General features: G+C 43.0%; 1 protein-coding gene across 1 annotated transcript in view; it reads left to right on the top strand.

Annotated features, from left to right (window-relative positions):
- Positions 1-2626: 2626 nt before the first annotated feature.
- The window catches only part of PPEF1 (protein phosphatase with EF-hand domain 1), a 138606-nt gene continuing 122291 nt past the window's right edge, over positions 2627-18941 (top strand). Inside the window, exon 1 of the mRNA XM_075594287.1 lies at positions 2627-2650. The gene's annotated coding sequence lies outside the window, so the exon portion shown is untranslated. The remainder of the gene's footprint in view (positions 2651-18941) is intronic.

Here is an 18941-nt window from a genome sequence, read left to right on the forward strand (position 1 = left end):
CCTGCACAGACACACACTGACACTCTGACCCTGCACAGGCACACACTGACACACTGACCCTGCACAGACACACACTGACCCTGCACTGAGACACTGACACTGGCCCTGCAGTGAGACACTGACACACTGATCCTACACAGACACTGACCCTGCACTGAGACACTGACACTGACCCCGCCGGTACTCTACCGCAATGCGCTTGCCCACCCCTGTCAGCGCATTCCCGCCGCCACTATTGGAGCTCACCGTGGGCACGGGCACACGCACAGCTCACTGCCCAACGCGTGACCCCCGTAAGTAAGGGGGGGGCGCTAGAAGCCCATGGGGGATCGGGACTATAACTACATATATGGTGCATGATACCTTCTGGTAAAAGGAAGGCTGAACTGTCCGCCGATGTAAGTGGGGACACAGGATCAAGTTTCTGGGGTACATTACCCACGTGGTTCTTTAGCAGTGCAGCGCCAACATTTGCTGTAGACTCCAGGTGAATGGAGGCGATCTCCTACAGTAGAAATACTCCCTCTCCTCTCAGTAAGATCACACACCAGGCAGGAGATATATAAACAGAAACAGTCTTTATGGGTCAGCACTCACCGGACGGCAGTGGTCTGCCCAATACAGTCTCTCTTGATCAGCTACCCAGCTGGAGTATGGTCCCTGGACAACCACTACGGCCACGGGCACTGCAGCTGTCCTAGCTCTTCCCAACCCCTCTATCAGGAGTCAGGGTATACACTCCCTCTCACCCAAGGGGAAGAGGAACAGAGAACGCCCCAATCTCAGGCACTCTGCTGTGTGACCTGCCTCTCTCTCAGTGGGGAGAGGAACACCTACAGAGTTTGGGCGGCAATCCCCTTAAGTACAGCCAGGAGGAGGGCACTAGGTCTGACCCCTGATTGGGTATACCCAGGCCTAGCTGACACCGCCTCCCCTGTCACTCAAGGGCACTGCAGGGAGTGGGGAAACCCCATGATTACTACAGGCTTGCTCTTACCAGGGCTTACTGCCAGGGAGGGCAGACTGGTAGCCAAAAAAACAGTCCAAATACAAGAACATGCTATTATTATTATTATTACTTCCTGATTGCCCAACTATTCTTACTGGGTTAACTTCTGAGTGCTGGATGAAGGACTCAGATGTAGGTTTCCCAGGCATAATTATCAGTACCTGACTACACCCTGTCACAATGCCCTAACGCCTAACCCATATATAAAATATTAACCACTACAAAAATTCCCCAAATATCTGAATGCTGCACCTTAAACCTACAGAAATACATATTATGGTCAATACATTGTTAGCTAACACCCAATAAGGTGCTGAAATAAGTAGTCTATGAATATGCCTTATATAATATATGTATGCACTTGATCAAGTCCCCAAAAAGAGATATATTGACCGGACACAGGTGTGATATCCCAAACATTAATACACTACTGTATCCATTATTTTCGTGCATGTGGAGCAATTTTCATGATCTTTCACAATGTAATTCTGATTTCCCAGATTGTATGCTGAAGTTAACTGGACACGGGTCTCTTACTACTGTATTGCCCTCAGACATCAACACCAGGACAATTAAGAACCTGATTTGTTCAGCTACGTTCGGTATTGGGCAGCTGAGGAATGTTTCAAAACCGTCATATGTTGTAACCAGCAATAAAATTATTCCCACCATCATCCGTTCAATTGCAGCAGCAATGTGATCTTGAACACTCTTACTTCAAACTTTCGTGAAATTGCTGGTAATGAAAACAAACCACAACTAGTGAAGTTGTACTCCGCTTGCTCCATATTATGTACTGATCATCAGTCTGGTCACATACAGGGTTCAGGGTGAGTTTTGTGATTTTGTTTCTCACAGCATAACTTCAGGGATAATTCAGCAGCATGGCCACTCAACGAACATACTTCTCCCAGCATGGCCGACACGCGTTTCGCCTCCTCACACTGAGGACTTCTTCCGTGCTATCTGTGAGTCCTTCCTACTTCCATTTTATTGTCCCTCCCACCAGAAGTGGATGGCAAAATATCAGCAGCACATAATAGACAAATCATTATTCCAAAACACAATTTATACACTAATGTTCATATGGCAGCGTTCACTTTCAGTGAAACATTGAGCATTTGAATTTAACATTAAGCCCATTTTTCCCCATGGAGTCTAAACTACATATCCATTTTGATTCATGTTTAACTAAGATTCTATCCCAATCACCACCTCTATCCCAATGCATCCCAATAATTCAACCTTCCCATTATGCTGGTCATTGAAATATCTTTCTACACTACTTTTTCATTTGTATTATTAATAACATCTTTATAATGTTCCAGAGCTCTTCTTCATAGTTTTAGTTTTTCCGATGTACATGTTAGAGCAATTGCACTGTAACATATACACCTCTCCTTTACTTACAATTAATGTAAGAGTTTGTATGTTGAAATTCCCTTTATTATTTGCATCACTGATAGTCTTAGTTTTCCCACATGATTTTGCAGGCTTTACATCCAGCCCCCCACAGGAAAAATCCCCTTTAATAGTACATTTCAACCTCATTTTTTGTTTCACCTTCCTCCCCAGGGCTCTGAAGTGATTTCTAACCAAAGGGTCTTTTAGTTCCTGTGCTCTTCTTGCTGCCATCTTTCGGTATGTTCCCAGAAAATATTTTACTTGTGAATCCTGTAAAAGTATATTCCAATATTTCCACGCAATTTCACGTAATTGACTCCAATGAGTAACATAATTACCTGTATATCTTCTCTTCTTTTTATTTTAACAGATTCTTTGGAAAGTAAATAATAACTTTTTGATTATTTTTTTGCCACATAATATCCGTCCTGAATGTTCCTTTTTGAGCCTCCTCTCTGCAGGAAACGGTCAGACTACTCCCAACTTCTTTAGAACATGGGCACATTAACGGGCAGTAATGTTGGCTACATCTGCCTATACTGTATATAAAAATGTATATTATTATTATTGTTTATTTGTAAAGCGCCAATATATTCATCAACAGTGTGGTACAATGGGGTGCAGAGAAATGTATATTACAAAAAACAATTACAAACATGCAAAGCCAGATACAGCTCAACCCCCTTATGACGCTGCGCTTGGGGTCCAAAGAATCACATTGCGTTATAAGCGGATCGCGTTAGACATAATGTACAATTGTATGCATTGTACAATAAAGTATTTAGGACACCAATAATCGTGTTGTAAAGTATCCATAAATACGGAAATTGGGAGCCCCGCTTGCATCGCGTTATAAGTGGATTCGCGTTGTAACAGATCGCGTTATAATGGGGTTGAGCTGTACATAGAGGTAATAAGGTATATACAGCAGTGATGGATTCCCCATTAGGCCCGATAGGCCCAGGCCTTGGGTAGCAAAATTTTGGCATGACAAAAATTCCCCTCCCCCATCCCCCCATATACAGGTGCCGTGCTCTCGGGCCTATCGGGCCTGAAACCGAAGTTCAGGACGGGTTTTATTCCTACAGCTTCAGTTGAAGTTGATGTTACTTGAGATGTTACTAATTCACTTCTTTTTCATTGAACCTAGATTTCCAAGAAACAAAATAATTTTGAATAGGCTTTTCCGTCACGTGTTTTTAGACCATAAACATTGTATAAACCTGTCAAAAATTAGGTCACACATTTCAAAGTAACAGATTTGGAAAATTAATGAAATCCTGCGCAATATCACTGTTTTCTTATATATACTGTATATGTAACGGTGTTTCCCCCACCCGGTGGGAGATGTGGCCATTATAGATCGTGTGGTAGAGACAAAAAGAGAACAGCGCAAAAAAACCATTGTGTAGTAAATTTAAATAATTTTATAAAGGGTAAGGTGAGTATTGCACGTACATCAAAAAGAAGGGTTAAAAGCAAGACATGTTAGGGACATGTTACCACTCGGCAGGCACAACGGGATACAGGCACCAGGAATTGGACGTCCTCCCTCAGAATGCTGATATCTGTATGCAGAGTATACAGCTCAGCTCGGTTCACAGCGTTGGGGAACCTTCCCGCGCCTTCACGGAACTCGCAGCAGTTGATTTCGGGGGTAGATCACCGCGTCTCTTCCTGCTTAGTCCACGTTGGCGTGTGACGTCATCCGGCAGCGTCTCTCAGCCGGTCGCGTCTTTAGTGCGTCACTCCTTGGCGATTTGCAGTCGGGCAGTATACAGAGTCCCATACAGGTCCCGCAATGAAATAAATATCCCAATATAATGCCGCAATGGGAGTATATGTAAAGAATAAAGGAACGCGCCCTCTCCTACGCGTTTCGTACTTTCGTACTTCGTCAGGGAATGATGGAGGAGATTCCAAGGGCGGTTCTTATACACTCAGCATTATTGCTATTGGTTCAAAGTAATTGTTTTCAACTCCCCCCACCTGGAGAGACATTCACTCATCCCGTGGAGGGACTCAAGTTACAAAGACATTTTAGAAAAACCATACATGGGATAGAGCACACTTAAATTAATAATAAACTTTAATAACTCAAATCAAGACTTTAAATATATATATATATATCAAATCAAGACTCTAAAAATAAAGAGACAAAAAGTTAGTCACAAAATAAAAATCACATTTAGAGATGTAAAGTGCTAACTCCCAATGGTTAAGAATAACATAGATTAACATATGATTTCTAGTGAATATATATAAATACACATGGAAATCTATAGGGTAATGTAATGGTCTAGGAATAGATCTTAGGGGATGAAGTTTGTTAAAGTTATTTCGAGAGAGAAAGTATTCTCATAATCATTAGAGGTATTAATTATATAAATTTTGTAAAATATTATAAAATAATTAATTTAATACTTATTAAAACACTGGTGCAGTTTATGTTTAATTGAAAAATTTCTAGTTAGAAAAGAGACCATACGTCAATCTCCTCATTTAGACCTAGTGGAGACAGAGTCTGGAGTTTGTATATCCACAGACTTTCTTGTTTGGACAATTTTTTGTCTCTGTCACCACCACGTCTACCTGATTGTACAATCTGAATTCCCACATATGTCAGGAGCGAAGAGTCACAGTTATGTTTGATTTTAAAATGTCTAGACACGCTATGTTGTTCTAATCCTAATCTAATATTTCTAGCGTGTTCTAAAATCCTGACTCTTAGAAATCTTTTAGTTCGCCCAACATATTGGTATCCACAGGGACACTGCAATAAATATACCACATATGTGGATTTACAAGATATGCAATCTTTCACTGTGAATTTTTCCTTAGTCGTGTTAGATATGAAAGATTTACGGTTAGAACTTAACATTTTGCAGGCTTTGCACTTCCCACAGCAAAAGTTGCCGTTTGGTTTAGTCGGCATCCATGATGGCTCCAGTGACATATTAGTAGGGAAACCAATATCACTAGGTGCTAGGAAGTGCTTAAGGGTCTTGGCCCGACGATAAATAAAGCTTGGTTTATTTTGGAGAGAGGGCCCCAAAATAGGATCATTACAGAGAATGCCCCAGTTTTTGTTAATTATTTTTTGTACATTAGTACTCACTGAGCTAAACTCTGTAATGAATGGGACTTTTAGTTTGTCATCTACCTCATCATTTGTTGTTCTTTTCATCTTCTGGATCAGTAGAGAGTCCCTATCCATTCTATCGACTTTTTCCAAAGAGCTGAGCAAAAGAGCCTTATCATACCCACGTTCTATAAATTTATCTAAAAGAGAGACCGATTGAATTTCAAAGTCAGCTTGAAGACTGCAATTTCGTTTAATACGCATAAACTGACTTTGGGGTATGTTGTCAATCCAGGATCTTTTGTGATTGCTGGAAGACAGAAGGAAGCTGTTAGTATCCACTTTTTTAAAGAAAGTTTTAGTGTTAATGTTGTCACCCACCCTTGACATTAAACTTAGATCCAAAAAATCTATCTGACTTTCATTTGACTCAGATGTAAATTTCAAATTGTAGTCATTCGAGTTCAGATAGATCTTAAAGAGCTCCAGAGTGTCTTCATCACCCTCCCAGACACACAAGACGTCATCGATATATCTTTGCCATACAATAACTCGATTAGCAAATGGGTTATTGTGCCATATAAAGTTATCTTCCCATATCCCCATGTATATGTTCGCATAACTGGGAGCAAATCGCGTCCCCATGGCGGTGCCACACAACTGTAGATAGAACTGATTCAAAAATAGAAAATAGTTGTGTGACAATATAAAAGTAATGGCATCGATAATAAATTCACAATTTAAAGGGTGAAGATCCATATCTCTGGATAGCGTCTCTTTTATTGCCCCAATCCCTTTATCATGGGGAATACATGTATAAAGGGATTGAACATCAAACGTTGCCCATCTATACCCTTCTTGCCATTGAATGGTTTTTACTAGATTTAGAACGGCAGTGGTATCTTTAATATATGATGGCAGTATTTTCACATATTTTTGCAGAAAAAAATCCACATACTGTGACAAGTTTGATGTTAAGGATCCAATTCCAGAGATTATGGGTCTACCCGGTGGATCGATCGAGGCCTTGTGTATCTTGGGAAGGTGATAATACACTGGTATAGTGGGGAATAAAACATTCAAAAATTGGTATTCTAATTTAGATAATACTGTGGATGCAACAGCCTCATCCAGAAGGCTCTGTAGCTCAGAAACAAACATATTTGTCGGATCATGACCAAGTTTGTTATAGTTGTCAGGGTCATTCAAAATGCGCATGGCCTCCTTTTCGTAGCTAGCGCGGTTTTGGATGACTACTCCTCCACCTTTATCTGCCTGCCTTATGATTAAATCATTCCTATCTTGAAGTTCTTTAAGTGCTAAATGTTCACGATAACTAAGATTGTGAGGTATATCAGATGTTTTAAAATTTTTGACCAGTGATGTAAATTCATTATTAACTATATTAAAAAATGAATCAATAAAACTCCCTTTACTTTGGGCCGGATAAAACCTTGAAGGTGGTTTAAAATCACTATGTTGACAAAGTGTCAAATGTGGGTCTGTGTCAGTAGAATCTGTACTTACAATTGGATCACTATGGTCAATTCCTGTCTCTTTTTTTAGGAAATGCCTTTTTAATGTCAGGTTCCTAGTAAACCTATGCAGGTCAGAAAATAACTGAAAACCATTGGGACCGCTTGATTGTGAAAATTTAAGTCCTTTGCTCAGAACCAGTTTTTGACATAAAGTCAGATCAACATTAGATAAATTAAAAATACCTTTAAAAGAATCTTTTTTCGTTAGTTCGACTCCCTTCTTTGTTTTGGTCTTACACCCTGCTCTTGTTCCTCTTCTGGTGAGTGGTGTCTTTTTTGTGACCTGGGGGTCTCTATAATTTTCTTTTCTTTCTCTCTTGCTGTATTCCCCTTTTCCTTCGAACCCAAGTATCTCTGCTTGAGTTCCTCCAGAAAAAGGGATTTCTTAGGGGATGTTTGCTCACGGTCTTTCTTTGGGGGTGTATTTGCCCTCTGATGGTCATATTGTTTTTCTTTCTGGTGAGTATCTTTCTTATGTTGTTCTTTGTGAGTATACTCTGACCTATTGTTGGAGCTATCCCTCCTCTTATTATAACTATTATGACGCTTGTCTTGTGACTTTTTTCTATAGTTTGTAGCTGGTCTATATTGATTTTTAGTTTGTTCCTTATGGACCCTTTCACCCTCAAAATGGAGACTATTATCTCTTTTATTCTTTTGGTAATTATTACCATGATATTTTTTGGGGGGATATTGACCATTTGACACAGTGACTTTTTCCCTTTCGGATCTATTCCAATCCTTTTGTCGACCATTATCATAATCGTGTTTATCACGATAAAATTTCTTCTGCTTGTTAAGCATAATCTCCTCCGTCGTTGACTCTAAAGTCATTTTGAGTTCGCATTCCAGTTTGGAGCAGTCAGTATGTATAACTAACGGCTCCAAAACTTTAATTTTTTTACAAATATCTTTTTCTAAAGCTGCAATTGTCCTACTGCGTTCAAAGATGATCAATCTCATTAATTCTCTTGAACATTCCTCTTGAATTCTATCCCATTCTTTCATAAATTGGATGTTATCCCTTCCAAAAGTGGGATTCTTTTGGAAACGTAACCCACGGGGTACTCTCCCGCAGTCCAAATATCTTTGGATAGTGTTACGTTCTAACCATTGTTTTGTTTCGGTTAGTAGCAAATTTTCTAATTGCTTGAAATGGGTTTCAACAGGAATGTCAATTATATATTCATCCTCAAAAACATGTGTTTCATCTTTAAACATTGAATCAAATAATGCAGCCCTCTTTTCTCTACAGCTTGATAGTGACCAAGCCATAGTGACGTGTGCAACAATTAAATCACTAATTAAATGTAAATTCAATAATATAAAATAATATAAATATTTACTTGAAAATATAGAAAAGTGTATACATATGTAGAAAACTGTATTAATTAAACAGTTGTGATAAATCCACAAACAGACCAACCTGTGCAGCAAAAGTGAACTAGAGACTAAAGTGAAAACAAAAAGAATTGCGCTCAATGTGGTCTGTGCTAAAACAAAATAGTGACTTATATATAAATTGATAATACAACCTGATAAGTGAGGTTTTATGCTGCTGATCAGTGGGAATGGTTCAGACAATGAATGTGCCCCCTAAAAGAATTCACTAAACGGCACACCAACAAAGTGTAAAAGTAAACTTTTAATAGATTTACTTAAAACATATATTACCAAACAGTTGTGTACTGTGAGTTTAAAAATATATTAAATCAACACTACCAAGCATCCGTGTCATCAAATATATGATTATGCTATCCCAGTTGACAACTTAATGTTGGTGGGATATAGAGGACAGGGGATGCTGTGAGTCAGGGTATTAACCCCTCTGGAGCAACTGTGAGACCAGATGGTAAGTGTGTATATATATGTACAAGTCAGCGACCGGTTGATTGAATGAATATCCAGCTATCCTGCTATATTTGATATCACTAGGCACTTCAATGAAAAATTAACAGTATGTTAGAATGCGAGTGCTTAAGTGATAGAGCTAGCACATGCAGTGATAATGATAGTAAATTCACAGCATAATGAAGCTGACAACCACAGCAATATTGAGGTGAGTTCACAGTAGGGTTCTGTGAAAACACCTGTCATGGAGAGCAGGAAATGCAGGCACACTGACTGTGGAAATAAATAACTGACTACTAGGGTCTACACAGATAGAACCAGGAGACTGCAGACACTACATTAAAACAACATTGTGCGTCCAACGTGCGTTTCCCTCCAGCAAAGGAGCTTCGTCAGGGACAAATTTTACTGGGGGAGAGAGGGCTGAACCCTTTTATACCCTTTCAGTACCGTAATTGCAAAATCAATAGCTATCAGCTGTTGCACATGCACACTGAGCTCGCGCCCAAACTGACTCAATAAACTACTCAAATGCTACTGAAATGCAATCTCTGTGGAATCCTTAGCATTGTACTTTTATTTTGCCGTGTTTACATGTTTTTCCGATCATTTGCAGAGCTTCTAAGGCCATAAATCATTAGCGACGCATATGATGTCTACTGCGCATGCGCGGGGACTTAGAAAATGTTTCCATTTTGGCCCGTGCGTATTGCGCATGCGCGGGGACTTAGAAATAATTTCATTCAGGCCCGTGCGTATTGCGCATGCGCGGGGACTTAGAATTTTTTTGGCGATTTCTGCCCGTTCGTATTACTCATGCGCAGGGACTTAGAAATTGTTCCATTCAGGCCCATGCGTATTGCGCATGCGCGGGGACTTAGAAATTCTTTGCGATTTCTACCCGTTCGTTTAGCGCATGCGCGGGGACTTAGAAATTATTTCCATTTAGGCCCATGCGTATTGCGCATGTGCGTGGACTTAGAAATTCTTTGCGATTTCTGGCCGTTCATATTGCGCATGCGCGGGGACTTAGAAATTATTTATTATTTCTGCCCAAACATATTGCGCATGCGCAGGGACTCAGAAATTGTCCAATGTTGCTACCAGTACTAAGGCAAAGGCATTCAATAGGCAGAAGTGGGCTGATGATCTCAAACAGCCACATTCCTGCTGATGGCACATAAATAAAGTTCTGATAGGACAAATGCATCATATATATGTTTTAAGTAAATCTATTAAAAGTTAACTTTTACACTTTGTTGGTGTGCAGTTTAGTGAATTCTTTTAGGGGGCACATTCATTTTGTGTCTCCACTGTGTGACCTGCCTTCCTCAAGTGGGGAAAGGCACTGTTAAATTTGGGTGATACTGCCCTTAAGTACAGCCAGGAGGAGGGCACCAGGTCTGGCTCATGATTGGTCATGCCTAGGCCTGATGTCACCGCCACACGCTGTCACTCAAGTGCAGCTCCTCGGAGGGGGAAAACCCCATATCAACTACTGGCAACCTGATTGTACCAGGGTTTACTGCCAGGCAAAGTAGTAGCCATCAGGTGAGCTGGCTATATATACACACATAACATTTTGGGATTCTGTCCATTAAAATCCTGGATTTTTGAACAACTAAAGATTTGTAGCCTAGAAATGTATTCAGCTGACTAAAATCCCAGGGACATTTTATCGGATTACTGTTCTGTTGCACAAGTAAAAATGAAGACTTTCCTTCTCGTTATCACACACCAAACAGCCTGTATATAATGTCCGTAAGTCGGGTCCCCATCTCCAGCCCTCAACACCCCCCTAAAGGTCAGGTTTTCAGGATATCCTTTCTTCAGCATAGGTTACTCAATCAGTCACTGCTTCAGAACAGGTGGCTCACTCTTAGACTGAGCCACTGATTGAGCCACCTGTGCTGAAGCTGGGACATCCTTATAACCCGACCTGTTGGGGGGGGGGGGGTCTTGAAGACTGGAGTTGAGAGCCCCTGCTGTAAGTGATTTGTAACTTTTTATGCTGCAGTACTCTAGTAAGATCTGTAAATTTTACACTTTAGGTGTTAAAAAAATGGCTGCCGTTCCCTCTCTTATAATACAATGCTTTTGCTTCCTAAAACTAAATTACATCATTCCTACGGATCAATATAAAAAAAAATTAAATTAAAAAAAGAACACTGGATAATTAAAAGAGGTATCTGCTTTTATATGTTGCTGTAAAAACAATTTTTGGAGGTATTGCATCTTTAATTATGCAACAATTTCTGGCAGCAGTAATAGGATATAATTGCACCTCCTGGGGCAGGAGTCACATATGTTTAATTCTCTCTGGTGTGGCTTCTGCTTGATGAAAATGAATGTTGTTAGGGCGAACAGCAGCTTATCTATGTGCTGTTATTCCCTCTGTATTTAGATCCATCAGTTCCCAAAAAGAATGCTAGATATATATTATTTAAAGGTGTATGACAGCTCTCCTCCTAAAACATGCCATATGGCACAACTGTATAATATTACTGCATACTTCCTACCAGTGAGAGCCTCTTTTACGTAGCAAGCAGAGACCAAGAAACATTGTTGGGACTTGCTAGGCCCCTTATTCAATAAGCGTCAAATCGGCCGATCGAAGCACAAATGGAAATTGTTGATTGACTTACAGTAAATGGCAGTTTTTAGCCGATCCTGCTAAGATTAGCCAGTTAAGAGCTTATTGAATAAGGGCCTTAGGCCGATTGCACCATGATCGTCCAAGAACTTTAATTGACTTGAATATTAATTTATTGAATTAACCCGAGGCCCAGATTGACTAAATTCCGATAAGAGTAAAAAAAAAAAAAAGTGCGTTTAAACGGGTTATTACATACAATAACACTAGTTTTTACAGATGCAATATGTGTAAGTTAAATTACTCCTTAACATGCTATTCACTAATCTCCAATACCTGAAGACATCAGCCTACCGCCCCCAAAATAACGCCACTTTTTAGCACCTACGCTAAATTTTAGCGCCTACCCAGGGCTGGGGTTAGGCCTACCTTGCCTATGTATATATTGGCCACTACATAAATAGGCAAAATAAGACTAGCCAAACTAGAATAAGTGTTAAAAATACATACAATATTAACAATGGGGGGCTTATTGTCTGAGTAAGGGACTGTGACCCCAAAACGTAACACTTATGTAACGGTTATTCCCCCCCCCCCCGCAATCGCAGATAGGGACCATATGGGGAAATCTACATATGTTACAGTGTGGTGCAATACCTGTTAGGCTCACAGGAGGCCTGAACCTCCGCCACTGGGAGCCTGGGGTGTATCCTGGAATATATGCTTACAGCGCCTCCACCTGTGCAGGGATTCCAGGTATATAGAATGACCCCTGACACAGGACCCACAAATAGGAAACACATACAATGGAGTATATATGTAACTGTTTACTATATGGGCAAAACAATAACATCACATCACATATAGCAACACAGCCGTGTTACCCTCTGCCACTAGCTAGCAGCTATAACCTTGCCCCTAACTGGGCTATACCCTTACACCTATACCCAAGTGTCCCAATAGTCCAGCAACCCACCCACTAGGCGTGATCAGCGCCTGTAAGGAAACCGCTATGTAGGGTACAGTTGGTGCACTTACCTCCGCCCAGGTTCAGCAACAACAGAAAAGGACCCGTCTGCGTCCAACACCGAATCCGCAGCAATGGCGTCCTCTCCCAATCCAGATAATATCAGCACACAGAGTCTCTATCTTGAGTGATGAAGGTCTGATCCCAGACACACTTGTCACACTGCTCCCTTCTTGTCAGAGCACACAGCAGCGTCTGTATCACTGACTAAGCTACTGCTAAAAGGGCAAAGTCCCTACCTTAGGGCCTTCCCTACACAGCAGCTACACATCTACTGGTGAGTTTGGCCTAGCTGAGGCCTGGGGGTAACCTGGCCTAGTTTAAGAAGCCACTTGCTCCCTACACCTACCTCCCCCTCCCTTATCCCAGCTCCAACTAACTCTTCCTGTCTGCACACAACAATGTATCCACATGCAGCATGAGAATCTGTCAGCCTTAGTGGCTGTCTGACTGCATGTGACAGGGATCATAGGACAGTCCCCAGAGGCTGCTGGGAGTTGTAGTCCACTCTGGGGCTTTTCCCTATCAGGACCGCATGGGCGCCTCTCTAATGGCCGCCTAGCTCTCTCTATCTGCGCCTGCGCTAGACTAATGGCCGCCGCGCCACTTTCCTGCACATGCGCAACATCTAGGGGGCCCTGCACTACAGGTAATGGCCGCCGCGACTTCTCATATGCACCGCACATGCGCGAACCCAGTGCCAGTCGCAACATGGTCACCGGTACTCCTGGGGCTACACTGCGACATGCACGACTTCCCGCGCATGTGCGAACGCACGCAAAATGGCAGCGCCCTGGCACTGATGTTGCTGGGAGCCCCTGCAACTGCTTGATATGGTGCGGGGGTACCCGCTACTCTGCGCAGGTGAGGACGGCCAGGGGGGACCCTGCTGCACTTACAGTATATGCAGCAAAACTCAGCAACTTGTTGCAGCAGTTCTTTTGTGCCTCCATCCTTATTTTTTGTTCATACCATTATAGCCCTCTATTTAGAACATAGGCTGAGGGATGGGCTAGTCTTCACCTGGCATTGGAAGTGCCCCATGTATATCTTTATTCTATTAATATTAACAATGTAGGATATCTTAATATATTTGTAGGATCTTAATATTTAAAAAAAGAATCCCTAAGTAACAGGCCACTACCTGGTTAATAATGGCTAGGTTGGAGCATTTAACCCAAAGCTATGTAATACCCTATCCTTCAGGAAATACTTCTATTATAGGCAACATTTTTGTATTATTATTAGTGTTTTGTATGTGTAGCACTGCTTCCCCCCTCCCCCTTCTGGAAGATTTACACTGGCTACAGTCCTGTGTGGAACTCAGTAACTGTTTGGCTCAGGAGATGCTGAGAGTTCCGCGATGACATGGGGAAACAGGACAGGCTTATGGTGATCCATGATATTCTTTCTTGGTGCCAGCGCCTCCAGCCATAGTGGGCTCCAGTAGTAATGAAGGCAATCCCCACCATGACAGTCTTTTATCCCCATATATCTATCCAATAGATTGCTACTCAGCCAGAAATACTGTATAAAAAGGGATGGTCTTTATTATGCAGCCACTGCTGATGTTCTTACAGCGATTGCAATCAGTTGGCAGGATACTGTAGCTTCCAAGCTCCTGGATGGTACAGGCCTGCTGGTAATGATGAGGCCTCACTAGAGTAGTGGATTGCACCCAGCCCATGAGGGACTGAGCACATGTCTTCCTCCCAGCGGGGAGGAGACGTGGCTTACATCCTCATACCTTGAAGCGGAAGAAGGAACTGCCTGAACCTCACCCTGTGAGGGCTGGGTTCATCTCTATAATTTAGGACACCTCCTCCTTGGTGCAAAAGGGGAGGGCACAGGCTCTGCATCCTTATTGGACAGACGCAGACTCCCATGTCATCTCCACTTCTGCCACTTACAGAGGCTGCAGGAGTGGGGAAAAGTCCCATAGGACAGCCTGTCACTGTCTGCATCTTACTAGAACTTACGTCACAGGGAAGGCAGAAAGGTAACTGGCCCAGCCATGGCTATATATGTTTCCCTTTTAACATCCTCTCCCCCCTCAGCAACGGCTCCTCCCCTCTCAGGCATGTTTTCAGAGTATCTACTCTGGCAAAATATAGTTGCATGCAGTTTCCCACTCGTTTCTGTGTCTGACCAAATTTGCTGTCTCTGTATGTCTCCTGTAAACTGCAATATATTCTGTGACCACTGGGGGCACTGGACAGATGTTCACTCACACAGCGTCCTCTGGTCCACATGCATTAAACTTGGTGCTAGACTTTTGAACACCTTAACGCCAATTCATTTGAATAGGAGATAAGCAGTAATAAAGCAGGAGATAAGCAGTGATAAAGCTTAGCACCCTTTAGTGAATCTGGGCCTTCATGATTCTAGATCAGTGGTAGGCCACTTTAAAAGGCACTTAGGACCTTGAGCCCCCCACACATATATATGGTACAGAAGGGACGTTACAGCCGTGGGCTTCTCCCATCTCCAGTCCACGTCTTAATGCTGGCACACTGATGAATACTGCCCCACTCCTTACTCTGGGAACTAGTGATTAGCACAGGAGAGGAGTGGGGCAGAATTTATCAGCGCACTGTCATTAGGCAGCTGAGGGAGTGGGAAGAAGCTACATACAGTATGTGTTCAGACTTACTGTTCACTTTGTAGCGTTCTCCTGCGGCCGCCACTCGCAATGCGCGATCACGGCCCCGAAAACAGAGCTGCTCAGGGAGACGCAGAGAGAGACTGCTTCTCTGCTCTCTCTGCGCAGCTCTTCGAGACTGTCCCTCTGCCGGCTGATGACTCGGGAGGATTAACGCATAGTTAATCCTTCCGGGCCACTTACCGTTTCCCGGGTCGCGGTCGCGCGGCTGCAGTGTCATCAGTAGTGTTAGGACTTGCAAAAGAGGGGGCACCGTGACGTGGTTGGCAAGCTTAAAATGCTTCGGCCAAAAAATTGAACTAAATGACACTTATGAAGAAAAACAGAAAGTATTTAACTATATGATTTGTCATATTGGATGTTGCACGGGGGCTTTTTGTTATACACATGAGGTCACAATCTCAGTAGCACCCCTTTTGACACAAATATATATGGTGCGTGGGTTTGGGTTCTGAGCTTGCGTGTGAAAGTTGTTATAGTGACTGAGAACTGTCATCACATTAATTATTCACATTAAAGTGCTATTTTTAAATTGTGATCCTACGAGCTTCTGCTTTGCAGCCGGTGTCTATGTTATTCATATCCCATAAATAAGGTAATCGGACATGATCTTTTTTTTTTTTAATTTTGTGTTTTTAGGGAAAAGGGACAGGTTGGGTGGGAGTCGATGGTTCAGAAATAAAGCAAGATTGAGGGGGGGGGATAAGGGGGCACAGTTCAAGTAGGGCAGAATCACTTTATCTATTAGATTTAGTAATATAGGTATCGGAACGTAGGTATACATATGGGGGAGAGGAGGGGCACAGAAACTGAAAAGGGGATGGGGGAGCATGAGAAAAATGGGGGGCATCGGATACAAAGATAATAATTAGATGGATAGAGGGGTAAGCCCTTTAACTCAAATAGTCAGTAGCTTTGAAGTGATATATATTGGTTGGGACTATGTGGTGTCCCCACCTTAGTAGACGTGGGCAGGGCAGCAGACAGATTTCCCGGGGCCCAGGACTAGTATTACGTCTGGTTGACTCCCCCGCCCCGGCGGTATTGCAAGCCCCCCCACCCATTTCACACCTCACAAGTCGCCTCTATTTACCTCCCTCTCCCCATGTATTTCTCCCCTTCCCTCTCACTCCCTCTTCCTCAATCACCCCCCCTCCCGCCTCGTATGTATTTTAAAAAGCCCCCCACTCCCCCAATACATATAAAAAAAGACCCCACTCCCCAATACATATAAAAAAAGACATATTAGCAAGATCCCCTCCACCAATACATATAACAAGACCCCCACTCCCCCAATACATATAAACAAGACCCCACTCCCCCCAATACATATAAATAAGACCCCCACTCCAATACATATTTTTTTTAAACTGACTTACCTTGTGGATGGTCTGTTTTACAGCAGCAGTCCACATTGATCAGTTGTCATTTTTTATTTGTGTTTTATGTTGGTACTTCCCAATGCTGTTTTTATTTTTACAATCTGATGCTTTGTTTGCGAGATATAGGAGTTTCAAATATTAAGTGTCTGGAAGGTTAATACATGATGATGATAAAACAAAGAATCTTGAATATAACATAGAGCAACGACATGATGAAACACTATATTTTTATTTACTATTTACAATTTTTATTTACTATCTTTATTAACTATTTTTTTTTCTAGCCACAAAAAGGCAAGCACTATTAATACCTTGCCAGGCACACATACTACTATTTAAAGATCACCCCCTATCTCATCAACCTAGCAACAACTTTCATCAACCTCTGCTTGATCTTTTTTTTATTAATCTCATTCCTTGACCTCATCCTTTACTGTCAGAGTGTGTCACTATACAAAACATGGTTGTGGTGCAGTATCTGCTGCTACATTAAATTGTAGCCCTCTTTCCCCCACCCTAAGTGAGATTGGGGTGGGTAGGTGTATCTGACTACTTATCATTGTGGTGCTGTACCTGTTTGGCAACAGGAGGGCTGAGCTTCCGCCACGGGGAACCTGGGGTATATACTTACATACGGTTCAGCGCCTCCACTCATGAGGGATCCCAACGTGGTGGGAGTGTGCCCTCACCAGAACAACCATACAGTAAATACACACAATGTGAATAAACAGTATTTACTGAGCATGAACGATAACTTCAATGAAACTCTCTTTGCATAACATCAATACATCATAGGAATAACATTGCATCACCCTGAATGCATACCATCACCTCACCCACATGTCCATCATCACATCACCCTCAGTCCCTTTGATAATACTGTGCTTGGACACATCCCTTGAGTGTCCACAACAATAAAGAGAGTGTGAGTGTGAGGGATAGCACTTACCTGTGTTGGGGCCCGGTGGTACACTTAATATATACTACCTCCCGGATCAGTCCTGATCAGGAAAATCCTTGGAACTCAGCAACACCGCACAGTGATCCCACGCCGCACTGCGCTGCTCTCTGCAGGAATGGATACACACGCTGACTCCACAGGGGAGAGATCCCCAGCCGGAATGATCCTTTACCACAGTCTCTGCTATGGAGTCAGGCACTCTTCCTGCTACACGCTGTACTGACAGTCATGCACTGTCATGCAGCATTCTTCTTTCTCTCTGAGTATGGTGAAGGAGTCCCTGTCTTAAGGCAGACCCTATAACATACAGTTATTCCTCTACAGTGTCTCAGGGGACTAACTGGGCCCTGGGGGTATACCTCTACCCCAGCCCCTGCATGCAGAAGATCTCTTGCTGTAGATTTTGTTTGATCCCAGACTCTGGCAGCTCCCCACGTGCATCTGGCACTGGTGATATTACACACACTGTATAACTTAGAAAGCAACCCCCCTTCTTCCTATGAGGGGCCTTTCACTGACACAGTCAAAGCTAACTGCTGTGGCTGCACTCAAAGCCACACTGTCTCTTCTTGTCCTAGCACACAGCACGGCAGCTGTGTCACTGACTAGACTTACACTCACCTAAGGGCAGGGTCCCTACCTAAAGGGCCTTCCCTATGAACTTACCCACTAACCTAGTGGGGAGTGGGGCTTACCTGGGGCCTGGTGGTAACCTGGCCTAGTGTAAGAAGCCACTTGCTCCTTACACACTTCCTCCCCCTTCCTTCTCCCAGCTCCAACTGACTAGCGTGGTCCCTGCAACATTGTATCCTTCTCCAACAGGAGAAGTTGCAAACTCTATTTGCTGGCTGGCTGCACATGATGTGGGTGAAAGGGCAGTCCCCAGAGGCTGCTGGGAATTGTAGTCCACTCAGGACCTCTTTAGCATTGGGACCGCGTGCGCTATCTTTACTGCGCCTGTGTGAAGCTGTAATGGCCGCCGCTATGCTTAACTGCGCCTGCGCGACCTTGGGGAGTCCCTGCACTATGGAGCGCCATCTCTACCCCTTCGCGCTCACTATATTGGCCGCCGCATCGCGTCTGCACATGCGCGAGCCTCAGCGCCCATGCAGATATAACAAAGATGGCGGTGCCGTGCCTCTGGCGCCACCGAGAGACGCGCTCGCCCCCGCAACTGCCTTCTCACTGGTGAAGGTAAGGGGAAGAGGAACGGGGTACCGGGGAGCCAAAGGGGACCTGGCTACAAAATGCTACTAGTACAGTATTATTATTATTATTATTATTGTATTTGAGCCAGCATCCGCCACCCAGTCCAAAAGCCAACCCCCCCCCAAAATGGGTAAGACCTGAGACTGCACCCCTTATTTATATTCCTCCCAAACCAAAGGTCAAAACAAATGTTTATTTAGCTTGCGAATGTGCAGAAATTCAG

The sequence above is a fragment of the Ascaphus truei genome, chromosome 3, assembly GCF_040206685.1.
Source record: "Ascaphus truei isolate aAscTru1 chromosome 3, aAscTru1.hap1, whole genome shotgun sequence".
Taxonomy (NCBI): Eukaryota; Metazoa; Chordata; class Amphibia; order Anura; family Ascaphidae; genus Ascaphus; species Ascaphus truei.